Source organism: Delphinus delphis, chromosome 8 (genome assembly GCF_949987515.2).
Source record: "Delphinus delphis chromosome 8, mDelDel1.2, whole genome shotgun sequence".
Classification (NCBI taxonomy): Eukaryota; Metazoa; Chordata; class Mammalia; order Artiodactyla; family Delphinidae; genus Delphinus; species Delphinus delphis.
In genome coordinates this window covers 45813988-45830474 of record NC_082690.1, presented here as the reverse complement: position 1 = coordinate 45830474, position 16487 = coordinate 45813988, and positions in this window count along the sequence as shown.

Genomic DNA, 16487 nt, shown 5'->3' with positions numbered 1-16487 from the left:
CAAAGAAAAGAAAACTAGAAAAAGGGAAGAGATAAAACGGGTGGCATGAGAGAAAAGGGAAAGGTCAAAAGAGTATGACTTCGTTTTGAGCCACCAAAAATTATTGAAGAAACTAGTATCCAGTTTAGAGTATGACTTTCCATACAGAAGTGTAGATCTTGATTCTTTCCCTGACATAAAATTTGAGAATACTTTGTACAGGACCAAGCAGAACAAGGGTTTATAATGGGAATTACTGGGTGAGGAATGTGAGTTTGGTAAATACGGACAGAACATTTACAGTTACAACACTCATTATCCCAGCCAACCTGGAGAATGGCCTCAGTGCCCTGGGTACCCTGGGCTTCTTCAAGCATTAGTATGATTCTCTCTGAGACCTTATCAATTCTGTGTATTCATCTCAGCATTTATCTATCTCAACAGCATGTGGCCCACCTAATAGGCATGTGAATTAGTCATGCAGCAAAATATTCCGGGGAGATAGAAATAAAACTTCATGTCTAGAAGTGGAGGCTGCAAGTCCACTTGGAGTAAGTTTTCACTATTATGGGTAGAATTTTTTTCAGTAGCAACTGCTAGATGTGTAAATATAAAGTGATCAGACCTCTATCATCCGTTGAATTAAGTGATGAAAGATGAATAGCATCTCTTGAGGTTCAAATAGGCTGTCCCTTTAAGTACCCTTTGGTATGCAGAGCTGGCATCTGTCTCGTCTTCCCCACAACAAAACTAATTCCTTGTTCAAAGACCATCTGTCACACCAACTCTGAGACTTTACTCCTCTGAATTGGCCCATTCTAACTGCAGTAGCAGTTAGGACTTTGTAATGTACGTGGAAAAAGTTACTTTAAACAAAGAGGGAATACATTACAAGGACACAGGGTAAATTAAGAGAAATTTTAGTACTGCTGTGTCTCTAGAAGATATTGAAACCAAGATTAGAAAACTAAATGGCCTGTCTCTTATCTCAACTCCTATTAACAGATATCCTCATTCTCATTCTCTCTCTCTTTCTTTCTCTCTCCAGCTTGATGTCCTGTGTTTACATTATCAAGTTCATGTGAAGGGATTACTTGCTCTATAGAATTGGGATAATACATGATTAAGAAGAATAGGATTATGATGATAATGATGATGTTTATGATGATGAAGTACCTACTTCATCATTGTTTATGAATATTGGACAAAATTATGTATGGGGAAATCCGGAACAGTCCCTGACACATACTAAAGTAAAAGTCAAGTAAGGATCCAACCACATTTTGTTCTGTGTCAGTGTTAAAATTAGTTACCATTCATTAAACACGTCTTGTGTGCCAGGCACTTTTTGAACAGATTTAGGTAAATTAGCTTCTTTAATACTCTTGACAAATGTATGAGGTGGATGCTATCATTATCCTCATTTTCCAGATGAGGAAACTGAAATACAGACAGGTGAGTAAGTATGTAGAACCTAGAATTGAAGCTAGCCAGTCTGACGTGAGGGTTTGGGCTCTTAACCTCTATTACGCTAACTCTCAGCTTGAATTTTAACCCAAAGATAGTGGTCATCTTGTGATGGTTTTAACCAATGCAATTTTAGAAACAATTTGAGACAGATTTGGTTTTTATAAGGGTCACTCGGTAAAATAAATACTTCATGATACAAAGTTTAGCTCTTCGTATTGCTAGTAAAGAATAAACTTTACTGTGCAAAATAAATAAATAATAGAAATAGATGAGGCTCAAAATAACCCAGATGAATATACAACAGCCCTGAAACCATTTGATGATTTTAAAGAGTTCAGATCAATGTCAGCCTACATGTCGATTTTTCAAATGGCAGGACTAAGAAGTTTTGAGTTACAGACGGCATTTCAAGCCTTGAGATAAAACAGCTTCAGACTCACGAAAAGATCGGTCAGGTGTCCGGCATTTCCAGGATCAGATTGTGAGGGAGCTCCAGCAGGATGCATGAGGACTGATGTAAATATCTCCAAAGCATAGGCATGCAAAGGAAGGATCCACGTGCTGCAAATTCTAACACCCTAACAATGGTAACTGGAGGAAAACCTCATCAACTCGAAACGTTTCATCTTCCTATCAGGCACAGCCCCAGTTTCCGTTTGTAAGTGGATGATAAAAACTTCAAATTTCTCTTGGCAATTGACCTTTACTTCTCAATTTCTCTTCTCTCTCTTTCTCACACACACACATACACACATGTGTATATACATACATGTACATATACACATGTGCATATATCTAAACACATACATGCATACTTTAGTGATTTTCCTTTGATATACTGTGTAAGTCCGCTCAGGATCTACCTCTATTAAGTAGTAGATTCAGAACAATAAGAAATAATAGCCTTTTTATTTCTAGTAATCCAGGTGTATTTCATAATGTTTCAGGCTGTCTTTGCTTTTATAGGACATGAAGGCATTGTTGTTCTGGTCACAAGACAAAAGAAGTCCATCTTCTCCCTCTTGGCAACCAGCCTATTTTTCAGAGGTAGGGCTGTGATCTGATCACTTCCCCTGACTACACTTCCAGATGTTATTATGTAGAATATTACATAACCTCTAGATGACCTCTAAATATATCCCAAACCTTCATACTTTGGAATGTCTGTGTAGTTATCAGAGCTCAACATAAGGTAACACAGCAATTATTCCCCACAGATTCACTACTAAGACCCAGAAATAAAGCATGACTAAGGCACTTTATGTGTGTGTACATGAGGCAAGGTGGAGAGATGTATTACCCACAACAAAGGAACTATGGAGATACTAGCATTTTTGCTCTTTATTAGATTTCATAGTCATATTTGGAACAAATCATCCCAGAGTATCTTTGATTATCATAAAGACCTGCCATGTAGAAGGTGCTCCTTCTTTGCCCTTATCTACTAATAGCCGGCACAGCAAAAGAATTCTGTTTCCCCTTCATATTCAAGGACATGATATGACAGAGTGATTTTTTAGTTTCTTTCACTGTTTCTCTCCAAAACAATATTTGGATTTAAGCACAGGTGAAATTAAACAATAATTTGAAGACATATAATTAGTAGATGAAACTATTCATATTATTCAACCAACAAATATTTTTGAGCACCAATTATGTGCCAACCATTGCGTTAAGTATGGAAAATGTATCATCTGACTTCTACATTTTCTTAGGATGTAGAAAGTTGGGGAGAATGTTGCTTCCACTCTAATAATGAAACCTAGCTGGATAACATACAAAACCATAAAAGTTTTTTAGTCTATTAGAGAACTGAGGGGACAAGTTAGCCTTGAACTGAAATGCAAAAGGTGACAAGCCTCTCTGATGAGAGAAAGCAGTAGCCTTTGGCAGGGCAGTGAGAGGGAGAGGAAGCTGCCATAGGTAGGGGTAAGAAGAAGGTAGATGGAATTTTAATTATTTTTTAAATGCAGAGGCACAAAGATCTCTACATCCACCCACCGGCTCTTTCTCTCAGGACTTCACTGAGAGCTCACAAGAAACACTGGGGACAGAGAAGAGGATATAAAAGAGACTCTCTGTGGTGCAAGTGTGCATGGCTACATAGGTCTGAGGGTGAAGAAAGACACTTGAGGGAAGCCTTCTGCATCCCAGGCACTGAGATCTGGGATGTGACATTCTATCACTGGAGGAAGGACTGCAAGAATTCTGCAAGAGTTCACCCCTCCTAAGAGTGAGGTACATAGGGTATACCTAAGTTTACAGGAGAAGAGCCAGAAACTGTCCAGCATGCCAGGCTTTACAGTAATTATGAGGGAACATTACTCTACTCCTGTGGAATTTGAAGACTGTAGTGCTTATAATATAACTAAAGCAATAATAAAACCTAGATCACCCAAAGGAGGCAGCTAAGAAGGAACAGGGGGATATACAGCAGATGGGACAAACAGAAACTAAACAAGATAGTAGACTTGGGAGACTTAAATCCAACCATTTCAATAACTATATTACGTGTAAATGGATTCAACACACTAACAAAAATGCAAGGACTGTCAGTCTGGATTTTAAAATGACCCAACTGAGAGAGACCTTCAAGATGGCGGAGGAGTGAGACATGGAGATCACCTTTCTCCCCACAAATCCACAAATACATCAAAAATACATCTACATGTGGAACCACTCCTACAGGACACCTACTGAATGCTGACAGAAGACCTCAGACTTCCCAAAAGGCAAGAAACTCCCCACATACCTGGGTAGGGCAAAAGAAAAAACAGAGACAAAAGAATAGGGACGGGACCTGCACCTCTGGGAGGGAGCTGGGAAGGAGGAAAAGTTTCCACACAGTAGGAAGCTCCTTCAATAGTGGAGACAGGAGTGGCGGGTGCGGGGGAAGCTTCGGAGCTACGGAGGAGAGAGCAGCAACAGGGGTGCAGAGGGCAAAGCAGAGAGATTCACGCATAGAGGATTGGTAATGACCAGCACTCACCAGCCTGAGAGGGTTGTCTGCACACCGGCCGGCCGGGGCGGATGGGGGCTGGGAGCTGAGGCATGGGCTTTGGAGGTCACATCCCAGGGAGAGGACTGCGGTTGGCTGCATGAACACAGCCTGAGGGGAGCTAGTGCGTCACAGCTAGCTGGGAGGGAGTCCGGGAAAGAGACTGGAACTGCCTAAGAGGCAAGAAACCATTGTTTCAGGGTGCGGGAGGAGAGGGGATTCAGAGCACTGCCGAAACGAGTTCCAGAGGTGGGCGCGAGCCGTGGCTATCAGCACCGACCCCAGAGACGGGCATGAGACGCTGAGGCTGCTGCTACAGCCAACAAGAAGCCTGTGTGCAAACACAGGTCACTCTCCACACCTCCCCTCCCGGGAGCCTGTTCAGCCTGCCACTGCCAGGGTCCCGTGATCCAGGGACAACTTCTCCAGGACAACACATGGTGCACCTCACGCTGTTGAAACATCACGCTGGCCTCTACCGACGCAGGCTCGCCCTGCGTTCCATACCCCTCCCTCTCCCTGGCCTGAGTGAGCCAGAGCCCCCTAATCAGCTGCTCCTTTAACCCCATCCTGTCTGAGCGAAGAACAGACGCCCTCAGGTGACCTACACGCAGAGGCGGGGCGAAATCCAAAGCTGAACCCTAGGAGCTGTGTGAACAGAGAAGAGAAAGGGAAATTTCTCCCAGCAGCCTCAGGAGCAGCAGATTAAATCCCCACAATCAACTTGATGTACCCTGCATCCATGGAATACCTGGATAGACAACAAATCATCCCAAAATTGAGATGGTGGACTTTGGGAGCAAAGATATATATATATCTTTTCCTTTTTCTCTTTTTGTGAGTGTCTATATGTATACTTCTTTGTGTGATTTTGTCTGTATAGTTTTGCTTTTACCATTTGTTCTAGGGTTTTGTCTGTCCATTTTTTTCTGTTTGTTTTCTTTTGTATTTTTAATTACTTTTTAATTTTTATAATTTTTAATAATTATTTTTCAGTTTTTATTTTAATAACTTTATTTTTTTATCCTTCCTTCCTTCCTTTCTATCTTTCCTTCTTTTGTTTCTTCCTTTCTTTTTTTCTCCCTTTTCTTCTGAGCCATGTGGCTGACAGAGTCTTGTTGCTCCGGCTGGGTGTCAGGCCTGTTTCTCTGAGGTGGGAGAGCCAAGTTCAGGACATTGGTCCAACAGAGACCTCCTGGCTCCACATAATATTAAATGGCAAAAGCTCTCCCAGAGATCTCCATCTCAACGCTAAGACCCAGCTCCACTCAACGACCAGCAAGCTACAGTGCTGGATACCCTATGCCAAACAACTAGAAAGACAGGAACACAACCCCACCCATTAGCAGAAAGGCCGCCTAAAATCATAATAAGGTTACAGACACTCCAACACACACCACCAGATGTGGTCCTGCCCACCAGAAAGACAAGATCCAGCCTCATCCACCAGAACACAGGCACTAGTCCCCTCCATCAGGAAGCCTACACAACCCACTGAACCAACTTTAGCCACAGGGGACAGACACCAAAAACAACGGGAACTATGAACCCGCAGCCTGCAAAAAGGAGACACCAAACACAGTAAGATAAGCAAAATGAGAAGACAGAAAAACACATAGCAGATGAAGGAGCAAGGTAAAAACCCAGCAGACCAAACAAATGAAGAGGAAATAGGCAGTCTACCTGAAAAAGAATTCAGAATAATGATAGTAAACATGATCCAAAATCTTGGAAATAGAACAGAGAAAATGCAAGAAACATTTAACAAGGACCTAGAAGAACTAAAGAGGAAACAAGCAACAATGAACTACACAATAAATGAAATTAAAAATACTCTAGAAGGGATCAATAGCAGAATAACTGAGGCAGAAGAATGGATAAGTGACCAGGAAGATAAAAAAGTGGAAATAACTACTGCAGAGCAGAGTAAAGAAAAAAGACTGAAAAGAACAGAGGACAGTCTCAGAGACCTCTGGCACAACATAAAACACACCAACATTCGAATTATAGGGGTACCAGAAGAAGAAGAGAAGAAGAAAGGGACTGAAAAATATTTGAAGAGATTATAGTTGAAAACATCCCTAATATGGGAAAGGAAATAGTTAATCAAGTCCAGGAAGCACAGAGAGTCCTATACAGGATAAATCGAAGGAGAAACAGGCCAAGACACATCTTAATCAAACTATCAAAAATTAAATACAAAGAAAATATATTAAAGTCAGCAAGGGAAAAACAACAAACAACACACAAGGGAATCCCCATAAGGTTAACGGCTGATCTTTCAGCAGAAACTCTGCAAGCCAGAATGGAGTTGCAGGACATATTTAAAGTGATGAAAGGGAAGAACCTACAATGAAGATTACTCTACCCAGCAAGGATCTCACTCAGATTCAACGGAGAAATTAAAACCCTTACAGACAAGCAAAAGCTAAGAGAATTCAGCACCACCCAACCAGCTTTACAACAAATGCTAAAGGAACTTCTCTAGGCAGGAAACACAAGAGAAGGAAAAGACCTAAAATAACAAACTCAAAACAATTAAGAAAATGGTAATAGGAACATACATATCGAAAACTACCTTGAATGTAAATGGATTAAATGCTCCAACCAAAAGACACAGACTGGCTGAATGGATACAAAAACAAGACTCATATATATGCTGTCTACAAGAAACCCACTTCAGACCTAGGGACACACCAGACTGAATGTGAGGGGATGGAAGAAGATATTCCATGCAAAATGGAAATCAAAAGAAAGCTGGAGTAGCAATTCTCACATCAGACAAAATAGACTTTAAAATAAAGATTATTATAGAGACAAAGAAGGACACTACGTAATGATCAAAGGATCAATCCAAGAACAAGATATAATTGTAAATAGTTATGCACCCAACACAGGAACACCTCAATACATAAGGCAAATGCTAGCAGCCTTAAAAGGGGAAATTGAAAGTAACACAATCACAGTAGGGGACTTTAAAACCTCACTTCCACCAATAGACAGATCCTCCAAAATGAAAATAAGTAAGGAAACAGAAGCTTTAAATGATACATTAAACAAGATGGACTTAATTGATATTTATAGGACATTTCATCCAAAAAGAACAGAATACACTTTCTTCTCAAGTGCTCATGGAACATTCTGCAGGATACATCATATCTTGGGTCACATATCAAGCCTCGGGAAATTTAAGAAAATTGAAATCGTATCAAGTATCTTTTCCAACCACACTGCTATGAGACTAGATATCAATTCCAGGAAAAAAATCAGTAAAAAATACAAATACATGGATGCTAAACACTACACTACTTAATACCCAAGAGGTCACTGAAGAAATCAAAGAGGTAATCAAAAAATACCTAGAAACAAATGACAATGAAAACACAATGATCCAAAACCTATGGGATGCAACAAAAGCAGTTCTAAGAGGGAGGTGTATAGCAATACAATCCTACCTCAAGAAACAAGAACCATCTCAAATAAACAACCTAACCTTACACCTAAGGCAATTAGAGAACGAAGAACAAAAAAACCCCTAAGTCAGCAGAAGGAAAGAAATCATAAATATCAGATCAGAAATAAATGAAAAAGAAATGAAGGAAACAATAGCAAAGACCAATAAAACTAAAAGCTGGTTCTTTGAGAAGATAAACAAAATTGATAAACCATTAGCCATACTCATCAAGAAAAAAAGGGAGAAGACTCAGCTCAATAGAATTAGAAATGAAAAAGGAGAAGTAACAACTGACACTGCAGAAATACAAAGGATCATGAGAGATTACTACAAGCAACGAAATGCCAATAAAATGGGCAACCTGGAAGAAATGGACAAATTCTTAGAAAAGCACAACCCTCTGAGACTGAACCAGGAAGAAATAGAAAATATTAACAGATGAATCAGAAGCACTGAAATTGAGACTGTGATTAAAAATCTTCCAACAGGGCTTCCCTGGTGGCACAGTGGTTGAGAGTCCGCTTGCCGATTCAGGGGACCACGGGTTCGTGCCCCGGTCCGGGAAGATCCCACATGCCATGGAGCTGCTAGGCCCGTGAGCCATGGCCGCTGAGCCTGCGCATCCTGAGCCTGTGCTCCGCAACAGGAGAGGCCACAAGAGTGACAGGCCGCATACCGCCAAAAAAAAAAAAAAAAACTTCCAACAAACAAAAGTCCAGGATCAGATGGCTTCACAGGCGAATTCTATCAAACATTTAGAGAAGAGCTAACACCTATTCTTCTCAAACTCTTCCAAAATATAGCAGAGGGAGGGACACTCCCCATCTCATTCTACCAGGCCACCATCACCCTGATACCAAAACCAGACAAAGATGTCACAAAGAAAGAAAACTACAGCCCAGTATCACTGATGAGCATAGATGCAAAAATCCTCAACAAAATACTAGCAAACAGAATCCAACAGCACATTAAAAGGATCATACACCATGATCAAGTGGGGTTTATCCCAGGAATGCAAGGATTCTTCAATACATGCAAATCAATCAATGTGATACACCATAATAAAAAATTGAAGGATAAAAACCATATGATCATCTCACTAGATGCAGAAAGAGCTTTTGACAAAATTCAACACCCATTTATGATAGAAACCCTCCAGAAAGTAGTCATAGAGGGAACTTACCTCAACATAATAAAGGCCATTTATGACAAACCCACAGCCAACATCATTCTCAATGGTGTAAAACTGAAACCATTTCCTCTAAGATCAGGAACAAGACAAGGTTGCCCACTCTCACCACTCTTATTCAACATAATTTTGGAAGTTTTAGCCACAGCAAACAGAGAAGAAAAAGAAATAGAAGGAATCCAAATTGGAAAAGAAGAAGTAAAGCTGTCACTGTTTGCAGATGACATGATACTATACATAGAGAATCCTGAAGATGCTATCAGAAAACTACTAGAGCTAATCAATGAATTTGGTAAAGTACCAGGATACAAAATTAATGCACAGAAATCTCTGGCATTCCTATCCACTAATGATGAAAAATCTGAAAGAGAAATTAAGGAAACACTCCCATTTACCATTGCAACAAAACAAATAAAATACCTAGGAATAAACATACCTAAGGAGAGAAAAGACCTGTATGCACAAAACTATAAGACACTGATGAAAGAAATTAAAGAAGATATAAACAGATGGAGAGATATACAATGTTCTTGGATTGGAAAGCTCAACATTGTGAAAATAACTATACTACCCAAAGCTATCTACAGATTCAATCCAATTCCCTATCTAAATACCAATGGCATTTTTCAGAGGCCTAGAGCAAAAAATTTCTCAATTTGTGTGGAAACACAGACCCCGAGTAGCCAAAGCAATCTTGAGAAAGAAAAACGGAGCTGGAGGAATCAGGCTCCCTGACTTCACACTATACTACAAAGCTACAGTAATCAAGACAGTATGGTACTGGCACAAAAAGAGAAATATGGATCAATGGAACAGGATAGAAAGCCCAGAGATAAACCCACACACATATGGTCACCTTATTTTTGATAAAGGAGGCAAGAATATACAATGGAGAAAAGACAGCCTCTTCAATAAGTGGTGCTGGGAAAACTGGACAGCTACATGTAAAAGAATGAAATTAGAACACTCCTTATCACCATGCACAAAAGTAAACTCAAAATGGATTAAAGACCTAAAAGAATGAAATTAGAACACTCCTTATCACCATGCACAAAAGTAAACTCAAAATGGATTAAAGACCTAATTAAAAGACACTATAAAACTCTTAGAGGAAATGATAGACAGAACACTCTATGACATAAATCACAGCAAGATCCTTTTTGACCCACCTACTAGAGAAATAGAAATAAAAACAAAAATAAACAAATGGGTCTAATGAAACTTAAAAGCTTTTGTACTGCAAAGGAAACCATAAACAAGATGAAAAGACAACCCTCAGAACGGGAGAAAATATTTGCAAATGAAGCAACCAACAAAGGATCAATCTCCAAAATATACAAGCAGTTCATGCAGCTCAATATCAAAAAAACAAACAACTCAATCCCAAAATGGGCAGAAGACCTGAATAGACACTTTTCCAAAGAGGACATACAGATGGCCAAGAAGCACATGAAAAGCTCCTCAACATCACTAATTATTAGAGAAATGCAAATAAAACTACATTGAGGTATCACCTCACACCAGTTAGAATGGGCATCATCAGAAAATCTATAAACAAAAAATGCTGGAGAGGGTGTGGAGAAAAGGGAACCCTCTTGCACTGATGGTGGGAATGTAAATTGATACAGCCACTATGGAGAACAGTATGGAGGTTCCTTAAAATCTAAGAATAGAACTACTATATGACCCAGCAATCCCACTACTGGGCATATACCCTGAGAAACCATAATTCAAAAAGTCATGTACCACAATGTTCATTGCAGCTCTCTTTACAATACCCAGGACATGGAAGCAACCTAAATGTCCATTAACAGATGTATGGATAAAGAAGATGTGGCACATATATGCAGTGGAATATTACTCAGCCATTAAAATATACAAAATTGAGTTATTTGTGGTGAGGTGGATGGACTTGGAGTCTGTCACGCAGAGTGAATTAAGTCAGAAAGAGAAAAGCAAATACCGTATGCTAACACCTATATCTGGAATCTAAAAAAAAAAAAAAAATGTATGAAGAACCTAGGGGCAGGACAGGAATAAAGACGCAGGTGTAGAGAATGGACCTGAGGACATGGGGAGGGGGAATGGTAAGCTGGAACGAAGTGAGAGAGTGTCATGGACTGATATATACTACCAAATGTGAAATAGATAGCTAGTGGGAAGCAGCCACAGAGCACAGGGAGATCAGCTGGGTGCTTTGTGACCACCTAGAGGGGTGGGATAGGGAGGGTGGGAGGGAGGCACAGGAGGGAGGAGATATAGGGATATATGTATATGTATAGCTGATTCCCTTTGTTATAGAACAGAAACTAACACACCATTGTAAAGCAGTTATACTCTGATAAAGATTTTTAAGAAAAGTAATAAAATGACCCAACTATATATTGTTTACAAGTAACACATAAAAACACAAACAAGTTAAATGAAAAATATATAAAATAATATATTCTTCAAACATAATGAAGTTGAATTGTGTTGCAAAATGTTTGCCCACCTGATAACATGTTGCTGTAAGAATCAATCAACCTTTCCCTTTTGACATATCTGTATCCCTGAATAAAACATCTTAAACCTCCTTTTCTCTGCTCATACCATGCTTTATTTGCCACACTTTCTATTTTTCACTGAACAGTACCCATGTATTTTTCTGATTGTTTGTTATAAACGTAACGCTATGAAACATCTAAATTCATCAAATACCTCAAAGTTCACAACCTCATAATACAGAAATAGATAATAAGTGTTAGATGATTTGGTAAGGTACAGATATTTGGAAAAAGAAGTCTGGCAAAGATGAAGGTGAGGCAGATCATTATTTGAAGATATCCACGGCCCTCTAATTGGTCTCCTTGTTTCTAGTTTTTCCTTCCTCTCCACCTTTCCTTAACAACAGGTAAAAATATTATCAAAGTAAAGATCTAATTATATTCTTTCCCTGCTCAAAATGTTTTTCCCCACTGACCCTATCCTCACCAGCAGGTGGGTCTATTTAGTATTAAGACCCAGCGTATGTGGAATGAAACCCAGGCCCAAAGCTGCAGGCTTTCTTCCTCTCCAGATCCTTTGAACACTCTCCTAGATTGTACTCCAGCCCTCCCCTCCCCCCCACCTCCCTCCTGGAGCTCTGGCTCATTTTCCTGGGTCCAGATATCCTGCTTATCTATTATTTTATTGGGTCCTGACACTATGCCTATCTACTGCATCCAGGCACTAACTGGGAATCTTTTGCCAAAATTTAAACCATGTTACTGCTCCCATTTGTGCCCAGGAGGCTCCTGCCACCATGTTCCATCAACTGTTTAGGATGTCCCCTTAAATATCAATGCTGCCTAGATCACATCACCGTGTTTCATTGGAATTTATATATTGGACTCTTGTTTCCCTTTATTTCACACCAACCCACCTCTGAGGTCCTAGATTGCTTTACAAGCATAGGTTTATCACACTGTTCCCTTTGACTCTTCCCTCATCAACTTCTAATCTTCCTTCCCCAAGAAAAAGAACAGAGGGTGATAAGAAGCAATAGGCACAAGATAGAAATAAGCCAGAATTTCAATTATCAAATTGGAAGACAGTGAATTAATGCTTTTTTTTTTCCTTTTCCCAAACTCCGTAACTATCCCTTCCCTCCACCCTTCCCCCTCTGGTAACCATAGCTCATTCTCTAAGTCTGTGAGTCTGTTTCTGTTTTGTAAATACGTTCATTTGTATCATTTCTTTTTAGATTCCGCATGTAAGCGATATCATGTGATGTATCTCTTTCTCTTCTGTTGGCTTTTACTGTAGGGGAGATAGGCTATGTCCTTGTCTCGTAACAAACACCCCATTTGGAGGTCCCAAAGCATTAAATGATACGAGGATATGGGTTAGAGGATGGTTAATTTACAGAGGCAGGGAATCCTGGTTAAAATAAATTTTCTAGGAAAAAAGAACATGGGTGATCCTAATTTTGGCAACAGGACATACTTATTTATGGGTACATTTGTAGACAACTAAGCCCACACTTGTTTTATAATAATACACCAGTCACAGGTAGGATAATTACCTTCAAAAATAGCGTAAAAGTACTAATGCTAAGGAAAGCATAAATAATTCTCCAAGTCATTATTGACTAAGAGTGGTGTATAATTTTCTGTCAGGTACAGTTAAAGGAAGAATTACTAACTTAATGCCTGATACATTGCATTTCAGAAAATAAACATTGAAAAGAATGGGGCAAGATAGAGAGTAGGCTTAAGTCTGAAGCTATGGGCTCAAGTACTGGTTCTTACAAATACTGTGAGCCAGACTTTTGGTCTCACAGAACCTCAGTTTTATATCTGTAAAATGGACTGTTAAAACGTTTCCTGTCTATCTCAGAGATTATTTGAAGAACAATATAAACAGTATACTTCCATTCAAAAGGTAATTATTTTGTCTGTTATTATGGCCACTTGGACAGGCACAGTGACTCATAATCAGGTCAACGTAATGTTTCAGTTTTGACATGTAAATGGTCATTAAGTGTTCTAAATCCTTTTTAACACAGGAGAGTTGAAGATCAGCTTTTGAGACCAGAGTTTTGAGCAGAGACCAAGATAATTCAGCTGCCAGCTACAAAGTACTACAGCAAGTGCCCGAAACACTACTCATTTTTGCATGGGAAAATATTTCTGCCAAACCAAGTTCTTTCCTATGTGTCTCTATGAAAATGTTATTTTTCTTATCTCATTTTTGAATGGGGCTGTCAGGAATACAAGTATCAGCTGTTTTCCAGGCCTGGGAAATTGATGCAGTTCAACTGAATTTAAGGTTGAGGAGTCTTTTAGGGAACCCCGTGAGTTATGTCTCGGGGATAGGGACAGCACAGATTAAAATAAGCGCAGGTGTTTGGCCTCCAGTTTATAGCTGGCACATCAGGTCTGCTTCTGCATAGACAACTCCGAGACAAACATTCCAGAACTGGCATCAGTGCCTCCTGGGGACAACAATTAGGAAAATATTTAACAACCAGTCATGTTATAACTGATTAGGAAATGCCATTTTCACTCTTAGTCATCCCAGCCGCATGGCCAGAGTAGAAAAAGAGGGAGGTTTACTAAAAGCAGACAACAATATTGCTGAATTCCAAGCAACTGTAATCGAATATGGTCTGGGGAGGAATTAGACTTCTGATCTTGTATGTGCAGGTCCTTGCCTTTGCCAAGACTGTACAGGAACATTTTCCTGTTCTTATATTGTCATCCTGTGAGCTAGCAAAGACTCTGAGAGATTAAAATGTTGGAATAAATAGGTCTGAGTTTCTGAGAACTGTTATGAAACTTTTAATAAATGAAAATACCTGGAAAGTTATATGATTGAACTTTTGTTATTTGATAGAAAATATCTTCAAGGAATTCTGGCTTCCAAAAAGATAACATTTTAAAGAAAATCTGATGGCAGTTACTACAGACAGATACAACTGTTTTGACCTTACATCTCCCATATTTGATATACCACACTAAACCACTTGCATCCTACTTAGGAGTTTCAAATAGAAAACTATTTTCCTCATAATATTTGTCACTCAACTTCTGTGTATCCCTACCAGCCAAGAAGATTTTGCTGAGTTTAAATTTCTGAAGTCCGCATTATGAAAACCACAGGTTTATTGAATGTCCATTTTTAGGTTACTGGCCTGTCCACCTTGAAATATTCCTGAGCTATGGGAAGCCATTAAAGATTTTAAACAGAGATGTGACATCGTCAACTTTGCTGTGGTGAGGTTTGGAGAGAGCAAGGCTGGAAGTAGAAAGGTATGTTAGGAGGGTATACCAGTGACACAATTTACAGATCATGATAGTCTAAGGCAGAATAGTTTAAGGCAGATGTGTGGAGAGGCAGATTTAACAGGTATTTAGAAATTAGAATTGGTAGGAGGTCACGACCAATTGAACATCGCGTGGGTGAGGAAGAGGAATAAATCAATGAAATACCTAGGTTTCTGATTTTGGAAACTGGGTGAATGAGGGTGCCAATAACTAAAAGAATGGAAAGGAGCTTGCTTCAGGGATGGGACAAAGATGATGTACTCAGATTTGTGCATTTTGCACTGGCTAATGGGACTCGTAAATCTAGGTACAAGTAGGAAGGGAGATATCTGGTTTAAAGTTATGGTAAGTACCATTATCTTGGCCCCAATGATCTCCATCTCTTGGTATTCAGGCTTTCTGTAATACTCTGTCCTTGAGTAATTTGCTTCTGACCAATAGAATGTGGGAACATTGAGGATGTCTCACGGAATATCTCTTCCATGATTAGGTTACAAAGATTTTGAATCCTACCTTGTTAGTACACTCCCTCTATTGCTATCATAGCTTGCACACTTAGGTGAACAAGCTCTCATATTGGAGAGGCCCAAGGCACTGAGGGTAGCCTCTGGTCAGCAGCCAGCAAGAAACTGAGGCCTTTAATCTAAGAATCTGCAAGGAACTGAATACTGCCTACAATTTCTGGGTGAGCCTTCCCCAGGTGAACCTTCAGATGAGACTGAAGACCATAGGCTGATTGCAGCCTTGTGAGAGGCCCATGAAGCGCAGAATCCAGTGAAACTGCACCTGGATTCCAGACCCACATCAATGATAAGATAACAAATTTGTGTTAGTTTAAACCACTGGGTCTTTGGGTATTGGGTTATGCCACAATTAGATAACTAATACATGAGCTCTGGAGATGGAGGCTAGATGTGGGATTCACCAGCACATAGATAATATATACTGACTGTGAAAAAGCTCAACTTGAGATAATATACAGTGATGGGGAAAGAGGATTGTATAGAAGCTGGAGGAATAGTAAAATTAGGGAATAGGTGGGGGACCAGGAGTCTGAAAAGGGAACTGCAAAGAAATAGAGATCTGAAAGCTGGGAGGTGCAAGGTTAAGGAAGGCATGACCAAATATCAAATGCTGAGAAAAAGACTGAAAACTGCTTTAAGTAACAAGGTGTTTTTTTGCTTACCTTGATGTGAACAACTTCAATGAAGTGACCTGGTGGAAGGCAGATTTCATGACATTAAGGAGAAAACACAAAGAGAGAAGGTAAAAAAAAAAAGCTTCCTTGAAGAAGCTTAGCTGTTGAAAGAAGGAAAAAGTAATGTGATATTTGCTGTAGGATGAAAAGTTGGTGGCTTTTTATGAGGGGAGAGAGACCTGAGCATATTTATGTGATGAGGGCTTCTTGGCTGTGCAAATTTTGATTACATTTTCTGTTATATGTAACATAGCTGTTATAACAAAACCAATAAAGGAAATAACTTTATCCATTCATAAACTTCCTGCCCTTTTGAAGATGCTTACACGTCCATTTGCTTTTTATGTAACAAAACACGGTATCATTTTTCTATGTATTATAACATAAACATTTCTTAATGTTGTTACATT